The sequence below is a fragment of the Sinohyriopsis cumingii genome, chromosome 11 (genome assembly GCF_028554795.1).
Source record: "Sinohyriopsis cumingii isolate HCF-2022 chromosome 11, ASM2855479v2, whole genome shotgun sequence".
Taxonomy (NCBI): domain Eukaryota; kingdom Metazoa; phylum Mollusca; class Bivalvia; order Unionida; family Unionidae; genus Sinohyriopsis; species Sinohyriopsis cumingii.
In genome coordinates this window covers 35870031-35888765 of record NC_142971.1, presented here as the reverse complement: position 1 = coordinate 35888765, position 18735 = coordinate 35870031, and positions in this window count along the sequence as shown.

Genomic DNA, 18735 nt, shown 5'->3' with positions numbered 1-18735 from the left:
ACTTGCAACTGACAGAAAGGCACACCCAAAATTTGGCTGTTTTGTTTATAATTTCAAATCTGAAAGCAATTTTTCACCTATCTGGACAAAGTGAGAATGTACATATGAAATACTAACAATAAATATAGATTCGATCATAATAAATCTTTATTTTTCTTTTCCTAAACAAGGGACACAAGAAAGAAAATAGAAATGTACGATCATAAGAAATATACAGAATAACCAGAGATATGCATGACGTGAATCTATATGAAGCTCATATGAAAACACACAATTCTTACTAAAACGCTAGGCACAAATTCCTCCAATACCTAATTATTTTAGTTATTTCATTCAAACGTAAATAATATTGTTATATCAATAATGTCGCAGGCCGATAAATACTTCTAACATCACATGATGTCCAAACACAGATAATACACATGAATTCCAATATGATCAGCTACATTTGAAATAACTATAGCATAATAGCCTATTTAAACTTCTCGAATGTGCATGTTTGTCTATACTGATTTCCAATTAACACACAGCAATTACTACCGATAAAAGCGGTAAGTATTTTTAACTTCTATATATCAAGCAACATTTCCAAATAGTGTGTGTATTTGGCTAGATTTTCAGAAGGAGTGAACCCAACAATTTCGACTCCTGTAATTTCTGTAAAAGGTTGATGATATAAACAAGACATGAAAATATTGATAAAACGCCTCGATGTCGACTACCACGTTTTGTTGGAAAGGTTCGGTTTTGATTCATTCCGCAAATCAGTGCTTAAAGTATTTCAGTATGATTCCTTAATTACACGTAATATCTTTCCTTAAATGTCCAGTTTTCTGAGTTCTATGAAAGGTCGTCATTACTCACAGTGACAAAAGCTTTTTGAATTTTAAAGAAACAGTAAAGTATTTTTGTCATAATTCTAAAAGGTGGAAATATAGAAATGTATGTATGTATGTATGTATGTATGTATGTATGTATGACTGGCTGACTGACTGACTTTCCTTATTTCCTCTTCAGAAGAGATTTCATTCAGTTAATTTTTCGTTAATACAGAAAAGATAGGAACATAGCTTGACATTAATGTACTTACAGTACACTATATATATATATATATATATATATATATATATATATATATATATATATATATATATATATATATATATATATATATATACACACATATATATACATATATATACACAGATACATATTATCATACATATATACACACACATATATATACATACACATACAAACATATACACAAATATAAACACATGTATACATATTCATAAATACATATATATACAAATATACATGCATATACATTCATATATATATATATATATATATATATATATATATATATATATATACATACATACACATATATATAAAAATATAAAGAAACGTAAAGAAAACTCAATATCTAAACACATGAGTGAGATAACTCATTGCAAACGAGATATATACGCAACATAGATTAAGAGAGGAAAATAAAGGAATTGGAATTATTTACATTCGACGGTAACGATTTAAATGGATTTTCATGTTCTCCCTCACTTTGAACACATGTAGATAATTTATAAGATCGAAATGAAAAGGGTCCATTTCCCTAATTTACTGCACAAGCTTAGTATCATATATCGTTTTGAAGTTCATTTGTTCTTCTGTACATTGCGTCTATTCCATCAGCCACCACACACATGAATGCCTGACATGACTGATCATCCATATAATCAAAGATGTCTACTCTCTTGCCCAAAAGGATATGAAGTAATGAGTCATTGTCCTGACCATAAAGCCAGTGCGATTCTAGAATGTCTATTGCATCTATTAGTTTTTCAAACATAGTATTACGTTCGTCGTTTAGGGCTTGGCAGTAGAGTAACATATGCTTGGCTCTGTCTGTAGTCAATCTTTTGCAGAGTTTACATTTATATTCATTCTCTGTGGAAATTGAAAACATAGTTAAATAGGCAATGTTAGCGAAAGTCCAAGTTTTATTAGGAAAACATTTACCAAGCTTCCAGACAGTGAGTGGTTGAAGACTAGTATGGACACTTGCATAATGTAAAAGTTCAGGTCTCATTTCAAGTTTAGATCTCCACAATGCTTCTTCGCAGCAGTGAACTGACGTTTCAATATTCCTCCTCCAGACTGGTTTCGGGACAGAATATAGGGTGTTTACGTATAGGTGGAAAAAACCGCCAAGCTGGTATTTCAAAAGAACACGATATATATCTTTAACAAAACCTACGCTCTCGCTCTCGTGCATCAGGAAGTCAAGAATTCTTCTGTTGAATATAATTTTCCATGCTAGTGAACCATTAGCTCTGCAGATTTTATTGAAGAAACCTAATTTGATTTTATCTACATATCCCTCTACTGACCACAGTCCAAGACTGCTAATTGTTGTTTCTGTAGAAGAGCGCTGATCAAGCCCTATAATTTTTCTTGCAGCTTTTCTTTGACATACTTCTAGATCATATACCTGTGACTGGCTCAAGTTGGACCATAATTCGCATCCATATGTCATTACAGGTAGTACTATTTTTGACCATATTTTAGAACTATTAATTGGATTCATTCCATCCTTTCCAATGCCAGTCCCAACAAGGGAATAAAATACTGATCTTCCTTTATCACAAGCATTTTTCACTGCAGCAGTATAAGAAAGATCTGTGGAGAGAGTAACCCCAACATAGGTTCTAGAAGAGACTTATGACATCCTTTTTTCTCCGAGCATGAACTTATATTCTTGCATGACTTTTTCTTCAAAAATATGACAATATTGCTTTTATCAGCATTATACAGGAGTCTCCACTTCGATGCATAGTCATGGAGGTTGCGAAGTAAAACACACATACCATTAAATGACGAAGATAGCAAGGACGTGTCATCCGCTAGTAAAACACAGGGGATACTTAAGGTACCAACTTGTATTCCAGATTTTGTTGACTGCAGCAAGGATATTAGGTCATTTATCATGACTAAGAATAGCCATGCTGATAGCGTTCTTCCTTGACCCACCCCTTGATTGACTGAGTATGGTTTCGAATGATGCCTGTTGAGCAGAACATAGGCCTTAACTTCTCGAAAAAAATTTTTAATCAATCTCCACAGTTTTCCTTTAACTCCGAGATAGAATAGCTTATAAAAGAGACCATCATGCCATATCGTATTAAAGGCCTTAGCATTATCCAGGAATGCAGCATAAACGTTTGATTGGCCTTCTAAATAATGGGCTATTTACTCCTTTATAATAAAGGCTGCAGTGATGCCACTGCATTCGCTTCGAAATCCCTGTTGTAAAGGATGAGGGAAATTGATCCTTTCACTAAAAAGTATTAGCCTTTTCAACAATATTTTTTCAAATACTTTTTGAAAAACTGGAACGATTGAGATATCTCTATAGTTATTCATATCTAGTCTGTCTTTTTTCCCACCTTTAAAGATAGGTATAACATTTAGTCAGGATAGGTTTCCAAGGAAAATATGCTATTATACACTTTACACAAAATAGAACTAATCAATTGACAGGCAAACATTAAATGCTCTGCATATATTTTATCATGTCCACATGATTTATTTTTCTTCAGCTCTCGTACAGCCTCTTCAATGTCTTTCTGTAGTATAGTTTCACACATATCCTTTTCTGCTCCGTCATCAATATTTGAATCCACAATATTCTTCATTTTGTTTCTAATATCCATTGCAAACGATTCGTTAAAATGAATATCTGGTATTTCAGTACCTAAAATTTTAAAATGCTGGCGCCACGCGTCACGAATCAAATCAGGGTCCCGTATTATTTCTCCTTCCACTTTTAGTTCAGAAATATCTTGTCTCTGACCCTTCTTATGAAGTCTTACTATTCTGTAGAATTTCCCTACATCCAGTTCTGCAGCTTTTTCCAGCTCATTGAATTGTTCCTGTTCGTATTGGTCTTTTGTCTTGTTTAATTGGTTTCTGAATTTTCTTTTCGCATTTTTATATTCTGCATAAGTTTTAAATTGTGTACCACGTGGCCGTTCTTCTTTTATCCATAACGCTCGTTTTCCTCTCATCTCTTTATGTAGTTCGTAATAAATTTCCAGTAAGGTTTTAAGTGTGGCAGGAAGGTTTTCTTTGGAAGAATGTTGTCAGCTGTATTACGTAAAACAGTCGCAACTGTAATTAGGGCGTTTTGTACATCTGAAATGTTGTGCAAAAAATAGCTCCACAGAGTTTAACAGCTCGTTGGTTTCACTTCTGTACCGCTCCTACTGTTCTGAAGAAGCTTTGCGCCAGTTGACCGCAACTGGATATCTGGAAAATGTTGATTCTAGGAGTTCGTCTGGAACTAACAACTCTGCTCGTGCAGGTAAATGATCAGATAGATTGAGATGATGGTCATCTTCAATAATTTCACTACGGACTAAATCTATTTTGGAGGAGGGTATCAAAATGTAGTCAATCAAGGACGAGTGTATGCCGTCTGATGAGCAATATTTATAACCTGGTATTCTAGAAGGGAAAATAAAGTCACCGCAGATAATCACTAAACCTTTCTGACTATATTCATCATAAAGGCATTTCACAGTTTCCATTATTTCTTTATAATCATCTAATGAGGCGTTTGTGGAAGGAAACCACACACAGAACAAAAACAATTTGATATCGCGCAGGCTAATTTCAACTGCAATAACTCTGTCGTTCCCGATGTTATTCATAGGACGAACAGGTAATGATTTCCGATAGAAAATTGCAGTTCCTCCAAATCCAGAGGGACGCTTTCATTCCCATGGACGTGTATCAATTCTGTTATCCGGTCTCGAAAAAGCAGTAAATGTCCTATCAATGCTTTGAAAAAATTGCAGTTGCTCTGGATATAGCCAATGCTCTTGTATGCATACAATATCTACCGTAGAAAGTAATAAACAAAGATATGGTGTTCCTGTCATAATTCTATTCGCATTCCAAGTCATTATGTTTAGAGTAGTCATTCAAAAAGTAAACAGAAGCTTTTCCGCATGCAATTTAGAGACACGGGATCATTTATCTCTCATACCATTCTCTGGCTAAGACAAATTCCGGCCAAAATCCCTGCTGTAAAGATTTGGTAAGCAGATTTTCCGGAACAGTGACACGAACGGTAAAAGTTTCTCCATTCCAATTTGACCACTTTTAAGAATCCTAATATCTGTGATCTTTACTCCTCGATTGTATGCATGTCTGTGTATTACATGATTTAGCTCTTCTGGGACATAGTCTGCTTTAATTCGAGAGAACAACAAAGATTTTGGTTTCGAACTCCTCTTCATTTCACTGAATGACATAGTACTGATTCGTACCTGGATTGGTTTCGAATTATTATTATTCACATCATTCATGACATTGTTTTTCAGTGGAGAATTTCTAGCATCCGATAATTGATTCTGATTAGTGCGATTAGTGTGATTTTCTTTTTCAACACTTTTCTTTTCAAATGTTCTTCCTTTATCTGCTTCACATGTTACAGTAGGTGATGTAGTGTTAGGGGTTTGTGCTACTTGAGATTGCATCAAACCTTCAGTACGAATATTGTATGTTGGTAGCCTGGAAACGCTTAAGCCGGTACTTTTATATTCTTGTTGATCTGGCATAATCCTATTTCGGGATTCTAGATGATGGCTATCAATTACACTTATATTCGGAGCTGTATTTGGTGTACCAGATGTATTTGAAGATGGGTAAGAAGATCTGGTCATATTTGCATAGGAGCAAGACAGCTGTATAAAGTTTGTAAGTTGGAGCTGAATTCCACGCATCTGTGCACTTACTGTCTCAATTTGTTTCTCGTTTACAACTTGTAGCTTTTCGATTATCATTGCCTGGCTCTTTATTACATCTGCCAATGCATGTAGGTCAGATTCCAAACGCAATTACGACTCCCTTGCCTTGTCAATGATCGATTAGAGTCTTTTAATTTTCTCATCCTTACTTTGTATCATCCCATCCAAACGAACGATGTCCTTCCTCATTCTCTTCATTTCTTCCATAATAATTGTACAATTGACGTGTAGTTCATCTTTCACAAATTGTTTCAGATCAATAAATTTTTCATAATGCAATATGGGAGTGCTGGTTTCAACTCTCTCTACTTGACTATTAATTCCACAATCACCGATTGATATATTACCTCTTGACTGATCCATGTCACTCGACTGACCATTTTCTTGACTAGTTTCTTGCAGACTCTTTAAGCAACTGAAACTGTCTGTTCTACTCTGCTTTCCGTTTCCATACCTTGACATACGTGCCTTTACTTCACTAGTGTTACCATCTCCTTCTAGAAAATGAAATATTGCATATATGTTGTATGCTATTTTTTCCTTCACCGGGGCACTATCAGAACGCGATGTCCTCTCCACCAGTCGACCAGAAGGATAACTTGGATAGCTGAGCCTACCAATATCATGCAAAAACTACGAATATGACGAAGGGACGTTACGTCAAGACTACTCGATAACTCTCGCTTGAATGACTGTTTGTCCAATTTGCCATATTTTTATCTTATTTCTGCAAGAATACAGCGTTCTAATTAAGAAGCGCACGGTAAATCAATATCAGAATCTTGGGTATCCTATGTATCCTGGGTATCATTGGTATCCATTTTGTCACTATATTCATTTATCAACCCTAATTTGTAGGAAATTAGTCAGAATAATATATACAATGCTGAACATGCTAGGTACTCATTACTTAAATTGTTATGTATGTATGTATGTATGTATGTATGTATGTATGTAGATATATATGTACGTATGTATGTATGTAGTTTTGAATACCATCGATGCTCAGGTTTTGTATCCCTACGTTTAAGCTGTATCAAGGCAGGCTGTTTCTTGATGACGTAATCAATACAAACTAATCAGTTTCTTCATGATTTCCAAAATATATCTGTAGATTGAGTGTACAATTAAAAGATATGTAACAGACGAGTTATCTCACCTAGAGATAATACTTATTCACCGTCACTTTTTTAATTTAAAAAAAGAAAGAAAAAAAATCATTTGGAATCTCTGCCCTTGTTACGTTGTCTGTTATTCAGCTTGAGAAAGGAGCATAACGTCTAACTCAGCTGCTTCATGAAAATCTTTGAAGATAACTTCTTGATACGCCTGTATCGCTTGTTCCTGCGTATTTATTCATTCCATTTTCGATGCACAGTTTCCGAAAGGATTGAGCTTTATCTTGAGCTTTGTTAACTTCAGGCGACCAGCGAGGTTTCGAGTGAAGATTAAAATTTATTAAAAATATTAGACCTGAAAAGTGACATAACTCGTTATGGATGTTGATTGACAACTATTTCTTTTTTGTTGCTGTTCTTTTCGTTGCGGTGATTAAGAGATCGATTCACTATCTGTATTTTGTGGTCCATCAACTTTGAGGTGAATAAACTGATAGTTTGGACCCTCCCATCTGGACAAGACGAGGAGAAATGTTAAAATAACTTGCAGCCGGAAAAGGAAGAGCGCTGCATACAGGATGGTGATCTAAGGCTATTCACGCAAATGAATTGGTAAAAAGTAAGCACAAAAAGGAACCAGTCTAGCATTATTCTGTCAACAATACTATATTTTTATGCATATTTAATGTTTGTGTCCTTGAAACATTTTTCCATGATTTTATGATGTATTTTAGATAATGTTAACAGAATGTTTACATAACTAAACTTGTGTCCATGATTGTAAGTTGTAAATAAAATGTTTACATAGCATTTGGGTTTGGAACATTCAGACCCAGTCATGTTTACAGTTAGATTGGACATTTTCAACAGTCTAGTATAAAAACTGATTTGATAAATAAATAACTCATTTCTGTTTTACATCCGTCTGTTAGATATATTGGAGAGGAATTATGTATTTAAAATATTGATTTGAATTACTAAATGGCACGCTTCCTTTTCAATAAATACAATACTTTGTGGGGTTTTTGTGAACTCATTTGAAGACCTTCTAGATTGCAGCATTGTTTTATATCAGGACATTCAAGACCATTGGAATTCATTCTGAACATTGTATATATTTTTGGATTATTTTAGGATTATTTGGAATTTAATTCACAATATTGTACGTGTGAATTTTCATTTTTGTACAGTTGTTGATTTTACTTAAATTGTTCGTTTCATCTTCTTTCTGTTATATTTTTAAGGCATAGAATCGTAATAATACCAAGAGCTGTTCTGCATTACTAGACCGTATATCCCAGTTGTTTTTAAAAAATTAAACTTGACGTGTAATATCGTATCAAGTCCTTGCTGTCATCGAAATCCGTAAACACATTATATTTTTATTATTCAAACATTCATATCGTGATGGTGACGATTCTCTGTATGTGACATGAAAATCATCAATGATTGTGGCTTTAGTCTAACACGAGTAATACTCAAAGAAAGACTCAGATAAATTAAAACATTCTTAACAACCGGTTAGGATGTCCGACGAGGGCAAATACAGACCCAATGTAAAAAGTGTGACATCTTAAATCAGTGTCAATAGTCGATCATTACTGCAATTTAATTATGGTACTACGTAGGCCATTGTGTTTTTTGTTATATTTAAAACTTCACTTATTTGACCATCTGAGATAAACAGTTTTTAGTATTATCAAATTTTGTACAACACATGTGATCATCATGTAGTGCCTCCTCTTGAATGTCCTGTCTGATGGGTCAGGCGGCCGAGTATATATAGTCATCCTGCCGGCTTTAAAGGCAAATGGCAAGAGCTGTCTGGACAGCGCATTGCATCAGTACGGGTACAGTAAGAACGGATGGCCATCCTTTGCATCCGGACTTTACTCCAGACAAGACTGAACATTATGACATTATTTCACTACCCCGATCAGATACCTTCATGTCCGATGGCAATAGGCAAGCAAAACAGCATCATGTATATATACACTGGAATCCGAAGCTACACACCTGAATATAGGATGCTCAGGGCACTGGGTCACGTTCAAATGGATCGAAGCAGCGATGGAACTCGGTAGCCAACTGGATGACCGAGCAGACACTTTTAAAATCATACTACCCACCTCTGCATTATGATTACGGGGTTAGAAACATGCCCATAACATTACTTTCTTCACTTTAAACCTGATCAGCACACAGCGGCTTACGCGAATCCCACTTTCGATTAAGAAAAAAATAACAAGAGGGCAAAGGTGACGCACCTCATAATCCGTTTCGCCAACGTGATTGCACTAATAGACAGTACATCAGCAGATAGACCAGAGAGTAGAACAGTTCTATTTGGTAGAGTACTGGCCAGATTCAACATCACATAGTAGACGTAAGTGAAAATCTCCATAATGAGGAGGTAGAAGCCGGCTACACCTTCTTTGGAGTGGACAAAGGAAAGAAGTTAAAGTTTACCATCAAGAGTCAGCCTATACGCAACCCACCAGCCAATAAAGTGCTCCAAAAGCTGCATGTCTCCAAATTAAATTAGGAGATGGGAAATGGCATTACTCGAAGAACTGTGCACCACACCAAACATATACAACTCAAACGAACTCCGAGAATGTCGATGAAATCTTGGCATCCTTCAAAGATTCAACTTCATCGAAATCCTCTGGTCTTATCACACGTAAGCACCAATCTTAGGTTGATGAAAAAGATGCCGCTATACAGAGACATCTGAATACGAAATATCGGAGTCAGAATGTCAATTTACAAGACAGCCTTCAACAACATCTAGAAAAGGAGATTTAGTCATGTGAATAAAGGAAAAGTTATATGATACTTTGAAGACAATATATGGGCAACGTTGATTAGGAACATCACATATACTGATTGCTCACAACACCACACTCACTACTCAATAACAAACTATAATTTAAAGATGGGCAGATAATTTTAACAGCATCCTCAATCAACTGTCATCTATAAGAGAGAAAGTAATTGATAAATTTGCCACAAGTTGAAATCAACGAATCACTTGTTGATCCTCCAGCGCTGACAGAAGCCGAGAAAGCAATTGTCCTATTGTCAAATAGCAAAGCACTTGGAGCATATGTTATACCAGCAGAAGGCTATAAAACTGTAGGTTCTCACGTTGCTCATAAAATAACTTCACGAGTATAAGGTTGCAGACATCCTCCACTTGTACAGGCGCAAATGCAATAGGAAATCCTACGACATATTACGTTCTAGCTGTCAGTAGCCGGAAATGTTTTTGGCATCACTTCGATCAATGGCTCCTCTGAAAGACAGTGTGAATTCATGACAGGGTGAAGGACTACAGACATGGCGTTTGCAGATTTGTAACTCCAGAATATATAATGACAGTAATAAACTGTCAGCATGATACGACATTTACCGACCTGACAAACGCTTTTAACACAGTCATTCGTGGAGGCATTTAGAAACTCCTGGCCAAATTTCGTTGCTCAGGGCAGCTTATCGTGATGGTTTGCCAATTACATAATAACATGATCTCATGTGTTGTGGACAATGGGGAATCATCTGAACAATTACAATTTATCAATGGAGTCAATTAAGGCTGTGTATGTAGTATTCTGCTATTGTTATTGATGCCTCCTTTGAATATAACATCGGATACCAGACATACTGAAGGCAAGCTCTTCAATCTGAGGACACAGCTGACGAAGACGGAGTTTCATAAAAGAGCTGTTCGTAATCTCCCATTTGTTGACAACTGTTCCATGAATGTCCAATCTGAGTCTGACATGCAACAGAATATGGATCATTTCTCTTCAGTTTACTTCAGTTTCGGTCTCAATATCATAATCAATATAAAGAAGACAGAATTGATGCACCAACCACACCAGGAAAGCATTAGGTAGGTAGAGTCTACCGTCACAGCAAATGGCCAAACACTCTTGGCAATGGACAAGTTCATCTTTCTCGGCAGCACACAGTTCACGTCGAGGATGAAACCGATGACATAGTTACTAAAGCAAGTGTGGCATTTGGCAGACTATACGTAAATGTGTGGGAACGCAGAGGTATCAGTCTACGAACAAAACTAAAGATCTACAAAACCATTTAGTTGCCACCCTTGTTGTATGCTTACGAAATCTGTATGGTGTCAGACTCCATAGCAAGAAGCTGAACAATTTTTCAAATGAGATGCAAGAGGAAACTGACGACGATCAGATGTCAGGACAGGGTTCCAAACAATTAGCTCATCACACTGGCGGGCATTTCAGGCATCCACTCTCTGCTGATGAGATCACATGTGAGACGGACAAGCCACGTCATCGGGCTATCAGAAGACCGACTACCAAAGAAGATCTTCAAGCTGAAGGATGGAAAGCTGTCTCAAGGTGGTCAGAAGTAACGCTTCAAAGATTCCCAGGAGACATCCTTGAAACACTTCGTCATTGACCATGAGCCTTGGGAAGACCTCACACTCTCTCCATCTGGCTCAATCTCATCCACGCGGAAACTGTTTTCATCAAACAAACCCATAGGGCATCTCCTGTCAAGTGTGTAACTGACACTTGAGAGCACGAATTGACATGATCAGCATATCATGCACGCACATAAACGAAATTAGTTGGTAAAGACGTGATCCTCTTCGAACTCGCAGACGAGCAGCAACAATCATTATGATCGCAAAATTGGCCCTAACGTATCATCTTGGCTGCGTTCAATATATATCTGCGCCTACTATCACTTTTTATTAGTATTTTAATGGGTTTTCTGTTGGAAATATTTTGCTTCTAGTGACATACCGCCGGCAGGTTACACCATTTGGTCAAACAAAGTTTTCGATTTCTATAATTTATGTTTCTTTCGGGGGAATATTTACTCTCACTGTTATGTTTTGTCATTCCTACTTTAGAAAATTCGAATCACGGACGGATGTTGCACTCTGTCTCCCCATTATGAAATTATCATTAATCATCTGGTTCAGTTACCGATATTTTCGAGACAATACTTACAAGCATTTCTGCACTATACTCGATAAAGTTGTCAGAGTATCGTCAGTCCTTACATCGTTTATATCGAAGTCTGGGATTTGTTTCTCTTGTCCAAAAGCAAGTATTCTATGATCAGTTGGTTCATTACTGCTGTTTCTAGTTTATCGATTTTAAACTAAGTCCTACTTTTCATTTGGAAGGTTTGTACGTTTCTCAATGTAAAACTTATACAATACCGTTGAATTCATTATCAAACCCCTTTATATTGTCTCTAGGCTGGAGATTTGAGAGTACTGTAAGTAAAATCGTTCGATTGACTAATGATGTCTTCTTCCAGACGCTGAGAATGACTTTGATAGGGTTCATATCTACTGCAGTCTATGGTAGCGTTGATTAATTCTTGCTGTTGGATTATACCTTCTTGTCTGAAGACTACCAGTATTTGAACTTTTTTGATAGCTGTTAGGACTTAAGTCATGTTGGTTGTGTTGCGACATAAGTCACGTGGGAGATATTGCGAAATATTGTTATGCTAGAATCTTGCAATATGATCAATGACATGGAGCTAATCATAATATATTGAAATGTTTCATTCAGTTAGCAGAACGCTATAAATTAACTTGTTTCGTTCAGTTAGCACAAAAGTATATTAATATGGTTTGTTTAATCAGCAGAAAAGTAGATTGTCTTGTTTTACTCAGTAGTGTTTATCATTTGTTACATTGAATTAAAAAAAAATAGTTACTAGCTGCTTTGTTAGTTTATTTCTATATGAACAGATCCGTGATTCTTTTAACCTTTAAACTGAATCAAGATTTTGTCGTAAAAGGATGCAAAACTAAAATTGTTTTCCTCTGCTTTATATTATCCCGCTAGGTAGACGAATTCAGTTTCTGGACTTGCATTACCCGTCGCACATTACAAAGTCCCATCGTTGAACATATTGTCAACACAAAGCATTTCAAGGAAAGAAAATAATCTGATCCATGTCACCGTCCACACATACATGTTATCTCTGGCACCGAGTTTAAAAATAGAACATAGCAATTATGGTGAGAGCACTAGAGCTTATATCCAGTAAGCTCAGGGTGAACCTAAAGACGCTGCGCAAGAAAGTTAAAGCCAGAGCTACTATACAAATTGGCTTTTCTCATAAAATAACCCCAGCAAGAATACGAAGAAACTTCATTGACATTTAAGACCACGGGAAAAATATTCGGAAATAGCAGAATAGCCATGAAGAAGAAAAAGAAACATGTCGATAGATGAAGAAATAATAATCCATGGCGATTACTACGATCCCGAGACAGTGATCCTTTTGAACAGGTAATTTACGTATTAAACTATCACTGATTAGTAGGAATATTTTTTGCTTTAAAGGTTTCCAGTTTGTAAACGACAGGGCCACATAAAGTTTTTGGCTTGATTTTAAATATGTCGTAGGTAAAGTTAAGAATTTATAATTTTGTCACAATTATTGAGTATTTTAAGATTCCAAATGTTTCACTGATTTTAAATTTAGTTCCTAAAATGTGTCAGTTGTCAGGAATCCGATGATAATGATCTGTACTTTTGACCTGTTTTATTTAACAACGAGTCGCGTGTATTGATTTTAGATGAGATTTGGTTTATTAAAGCTTGGCTAATCCATTTTCTGGTTTCATTTTAAGTGACATTTTTTCACAATCTGGTCTTTAACATTCTGTTAAAACTGTCCACCACAGATGCTTCTTTGTCTGTGTAAATTGAAACCTTTTCATAATATTCTTTTTCTAGCAAATCCGAAACTTTCCTGTTTTTGGTCATTCACGTGGCCTGCAAAATGTCATTTGCAGCAAAACTCGAAACTGCCCTTAACTGGAAGCAACGCATCGAGTTTTCGAAGGCTTAATGTGTATATTTTAAACATATTGAAATAATCGATTTAATTCTGCTGTTTAAACGAGATCTTTTTTCGTGTGCTGGAGTACAGTATTATTTAGATATTATATAGCTTTTGATTATAAATTTCATAGCGAGATATTGAAATAAAAATGTTATCGCCACAGATCCTATATAATTTTTATTGAGAAAGTATTGATATGATTTTCGGAACAACTTTCGTTTTGCATTTCGGAAGTATAAATGCCCTAATGTGTGCTATTCAAAGCCATATAAGCCATATTTCCATATTTAGACATTTTCAATTGTTTCTTTTACTTCTTCTTTTCATTCTTTCGATCGATCGGCACCAAGCTGTACTGTTCTCTCGATCGATCGGCACCAAGCTGTACTGGTCTCTCGATTGATCGGCACCAAGCTGTACTGTTCTCTCAATCGATCGGCACCAAGCTGTACTGTTCTCTCGATCGATCGGCACCAAGCTGTACTGTTCTCTCGATCGATCGGTACCAAGCTGTACTGATCTCTCGATCGATCGGCACCAAGCTGTACTGATCTCTCGATCGATCGGCACCAAGCCGTACTGATCTTAAAATGCTTGACCTTAAGGACCTATAGCGTACATTTATACAACTTATGAGGTGCTATCAAGAAATGCATAAAACAATCTCCAAACAGCAAAGCTTCAAGTATTAACATTTTTCTAATTTCTCTAAATAGTTTCTACGTGAATCAATGGAGCTGTCATTGACTGAAGTTAAATCACCTGTTGCTATGTGTTCTCCATACTTTATTGCATGTCTATAATATTCAATGAAACAGCACACGTTTTTATTTTAGAAACAAAAATCGTTATTAAATACAATACAATTTTTTAAGAAGAAATTTTAACTCGCGTCATAATCGGGCTTGTAAACGAGGGATAAATCGAATGCTGATTAGTGTTGCTTGCAAACTATCATTAAGCGACTATGAAAATTGTATACAGCGTCTGGTACCGAGAACGTCTGCAAATCCACACAAAAATTTGAATGTAGAAAGCAACAAAATATTTAACGAAAATCTTTACAAGTAAACACTTAAATATTAAATTCTTTCGTTTAAATATGTTACACTCGGAAGTGTGTCAGTAATGAATTCTTTGTTACGTCACTAGTTATCCCACCATTACAGTATTAATCCACACATGTGTTAAGAACAATGAAAATGTCCTCATTTTGTACGAACACAATCATTATTGTTACAAAATGTCCTCATTTTTGTACGAACACAATCATTATTGTTACAAAATGCTCAGTCTGATTTATGATATTAAACTTATAATACGTCACTTTCCCAAATGATTGTAAAATTTAGGAACTTCTTTTTATTGACGCAGTAATTAGGCTGTTGATCATACAGGTTCAGACTGGAGAAAGTCAATGCAAATCAACGGCTTTTGCGTTTACAAGGTAAACAATTTAATAGAAATCTAAGTTGTTTGAGTAGTTGGGCGAAAATACTTCAGCACTCGCGACAGTACAAAATGTCACACTTCACTCGTTAAATATTTCATTACAACAACTAAAAAAATGTAGATATCAAACTTGCATAGCAAGTATGTTGATACCGAAATAAATTGCCGAGGTTCATCTGTTGAATAAATGTTGTCTGAACAGATCAATAATTATGATCGTTTCTTGTTACTGGCATTCTTGAGAACCTACTGATCAATTATGCAACGAGAATAAAACTTGCTTAATTTTTTTTCCGACAGATGAAATTCTGCGTCGTGGCATCATATACCAGTATTACGTATACGGGCATGTGTTTGATTACCTGCGTGTGCCAAATTGTATACGGGCATGTGTTTGATTACCTGCATGTGCTAAATTGTATACAGGCATGCATTTTATTACCTGCAACAGCATAGGCGCCCGTAGAGTTGTTTCGTTTTGTTGGGGGGGGGGAGGAGGAGGACAAACATGTGGTGGCCAGTTATTAACTTTCACAGATGTAGACCAAAACATGTATATATATGAAATCGGTGATGGGGAAAACTGCTCCTCCCCCATTATCCTTATATGAGTGCGTCCATTTGCAGGAGCCAAATTGTATACGGGCATGTATTTTGATTACCGGCAAGTGCCCAAATGTATACTGGCATTATTCAATTACCTGCAAGTGACAAATTATAAACGTTTTCTTTTTTTAATTACCCGCATATGCCAAATTGTATACGGGCATATATTTGATTTCCCGCAGTGTCGAAAATGTATTTACGTTGTTAGAATTTGTTGTGAACACTGTTCATGTTTTGAATGTATTACGACTTTATGACCTTAAAGTAAGTAGTAAAGAAGAGCGAAAACCAACAAGTTTTGAAAAATTCAACAAAATAATTTATTTCCTTTGAATACAAATTGAAAAATTTAAAAGAACTTATAGTATTGCGAATTAAATCCTAAATATTTCGAAAAGTTATATGACAAGTCCTAATGAATAAAGTTCTAATTAAATTCCAGTGATAATCGACATGAGATTCAGCACTGAAGGCGTTGCTTTACCCTTAGTCTCGAATGTACTAATGTCCATGTAGTCTTGAGTGTGATGATTTACTAACAGTCTTCCATTTAACCAAATAATATAATTCAAGATGTCCTTGTCTAAATTCACTATAATTCCAAATTAATGTTTCTGCTCAAGAATATTATTGAGCACTTTGTTATTTTTAGAAAATAATAATTTGAACAATACTGAACACAAAAATACAAATCCATCTGTGGCAAACTCTTAAAGCAAGAATTTGTATATTCTAGATAAGCAAGATCATAAAGCGGCCAACTTGTCCTGGGTCACGATTAGCATTTCCTGGAAATACTACGACTTAATGAACTGTTCCATTCTAAAACATTCCAAGATGTTTACAAGATACAATGTTACTAAAATGATAATAAGGATATGGCAAACATCAGGTAAGCTAGGTATTTTACAGAGGAGACCCAGATCAAAAAATGTATGTTTACTTCTACTGAAAATGGTCCTACTATTCAACCACACTCACATGATCCTACTATTCAACCACACTCATATGATCCTAATATTTAACCACACTCATATGATGCTACTATTCAACCACACTCATATGGTCCTACTATTCAACCACACTCATATGGTCCTACTATTCAACCACACTCATATGATCCTACTATTCAACCACACTCATATGGTCCTACTATTCAACCACACTCATATGGTCCTAATATTTAACTCACATTTATAGAGAACATATTAGCTATGTATTATTTACAAAAATAAAAGTTATTGGTTAGGTACAACATGAACTTGATATTGGACAATGTCAATAACAAAATATAATCATAATCATAAAGGAAAAACTAAAAAATATGCAAATTAAATATACATAACCGATGCAGTAATAGCCTGTCTACTTGCAAATTTGCATATTTTCAGGAGAGATATATGTTACAGAATTTCCAAGATCGGCCTTTACATTTATTGTGTACGTTGAGGTTTGCATCATCTTGTAGTATCTTTTACGTAGTTTTCTTCGATGCATTATTTCTTTTAAGGGAAGATATTATATCCCATTGAATCATTCTGCTTTTCATATACTAAAATTTTAGATACTGTAATAAATTTTGAGTATGCGCATTTGGTTATAGCATCCTGTTTTAAGGAATTCTTAGATTTTGGTGATTACTTGTCTGATTATTAGAATTCGGTGCAATAGAAATATTCCATTGCCCGAAATAATTAGCCAATTACTAGGAGCAAACGTCACGTAGTAAAGTGTTAGTGAGTTTCCATGATGCCGTGGTTCACCAGTAGTGAATTCAGGTCAATACAGAATGGATATCCCAAGACTAGCACAGAACCTATTAAAAACTAGTGGTGTACATTGGTGATTTGACTGCAGTGGCAGTATGCACAGTAGGAAACCGGTAAATTACACAATAGAAACAATAAGAAAGGACCCGGCACATACCGGTTATGTCGCCATGGTGGCAAATGTGATGCAGTTGTACTGGCGAAATGTGGCTGGAAACCATAGTTTTATTGGCCTAAGGTGGTGTAGTTAAAATAGTTCCCTGTGTTAAGGGACAGTTGTATAGTTTCTACGGCGTGAACTGCGGCGGTACGGAAACCTAATGAATAAAAACCATGCAAATGTGCGGTTGATATATATTGGGCAGGTTGTGAGATCTGTGATCTTTCATTGATCAGAGTATAATTGATGTGTAGAACGGACACATCGGGCTTTCTAATTTACAAATGAAGTTGCATGGAAGTCTTTAGAAATTTGGGGTAAACTTATGACTTCTAGCAGGAATCGCCCCAGGGTTTGACACCGGTCAAGTAAAGACCCCTGGCTTATAACAATACTATGTATATTTGAATATGTAGGTGTTGTTATTTTCTATATGCCTTTCTATCCATCTCCTTTCCCGTCTATTTTCCTTTTTTTAAAATACGTTCATTACTTCAGGATACTTTAATATAATATATCAATACCAAGACTTTACCTATTAATAGTAGATGTATACAAACTTCGAACATTTTTCGTCACATATCATTTAATAATAATAATAATAATAATAATAATAATAATAATAATAATCTTCCTCAACAAATTTTATTCTTTGCATGACTAAAATATTGAGAAAGTTACAATAGAATGCAAAGCGCTCATCGCTTGATAATCATCTGGTTCATCAAAGCATGCAAAAAACAATAATATTATAACAAAATATTGAATTCATATAAAGGTAACTATGATGAACAAATGATGGATGTTGAATACGATACATTTTGAATATGATATCTTTTTATGTAAAGCGATTCATTTTTGGTAGCGAGTATAAAAGTGTGTAACTATATATATATATATATATATATATATATATATATATATATATATATATATATATA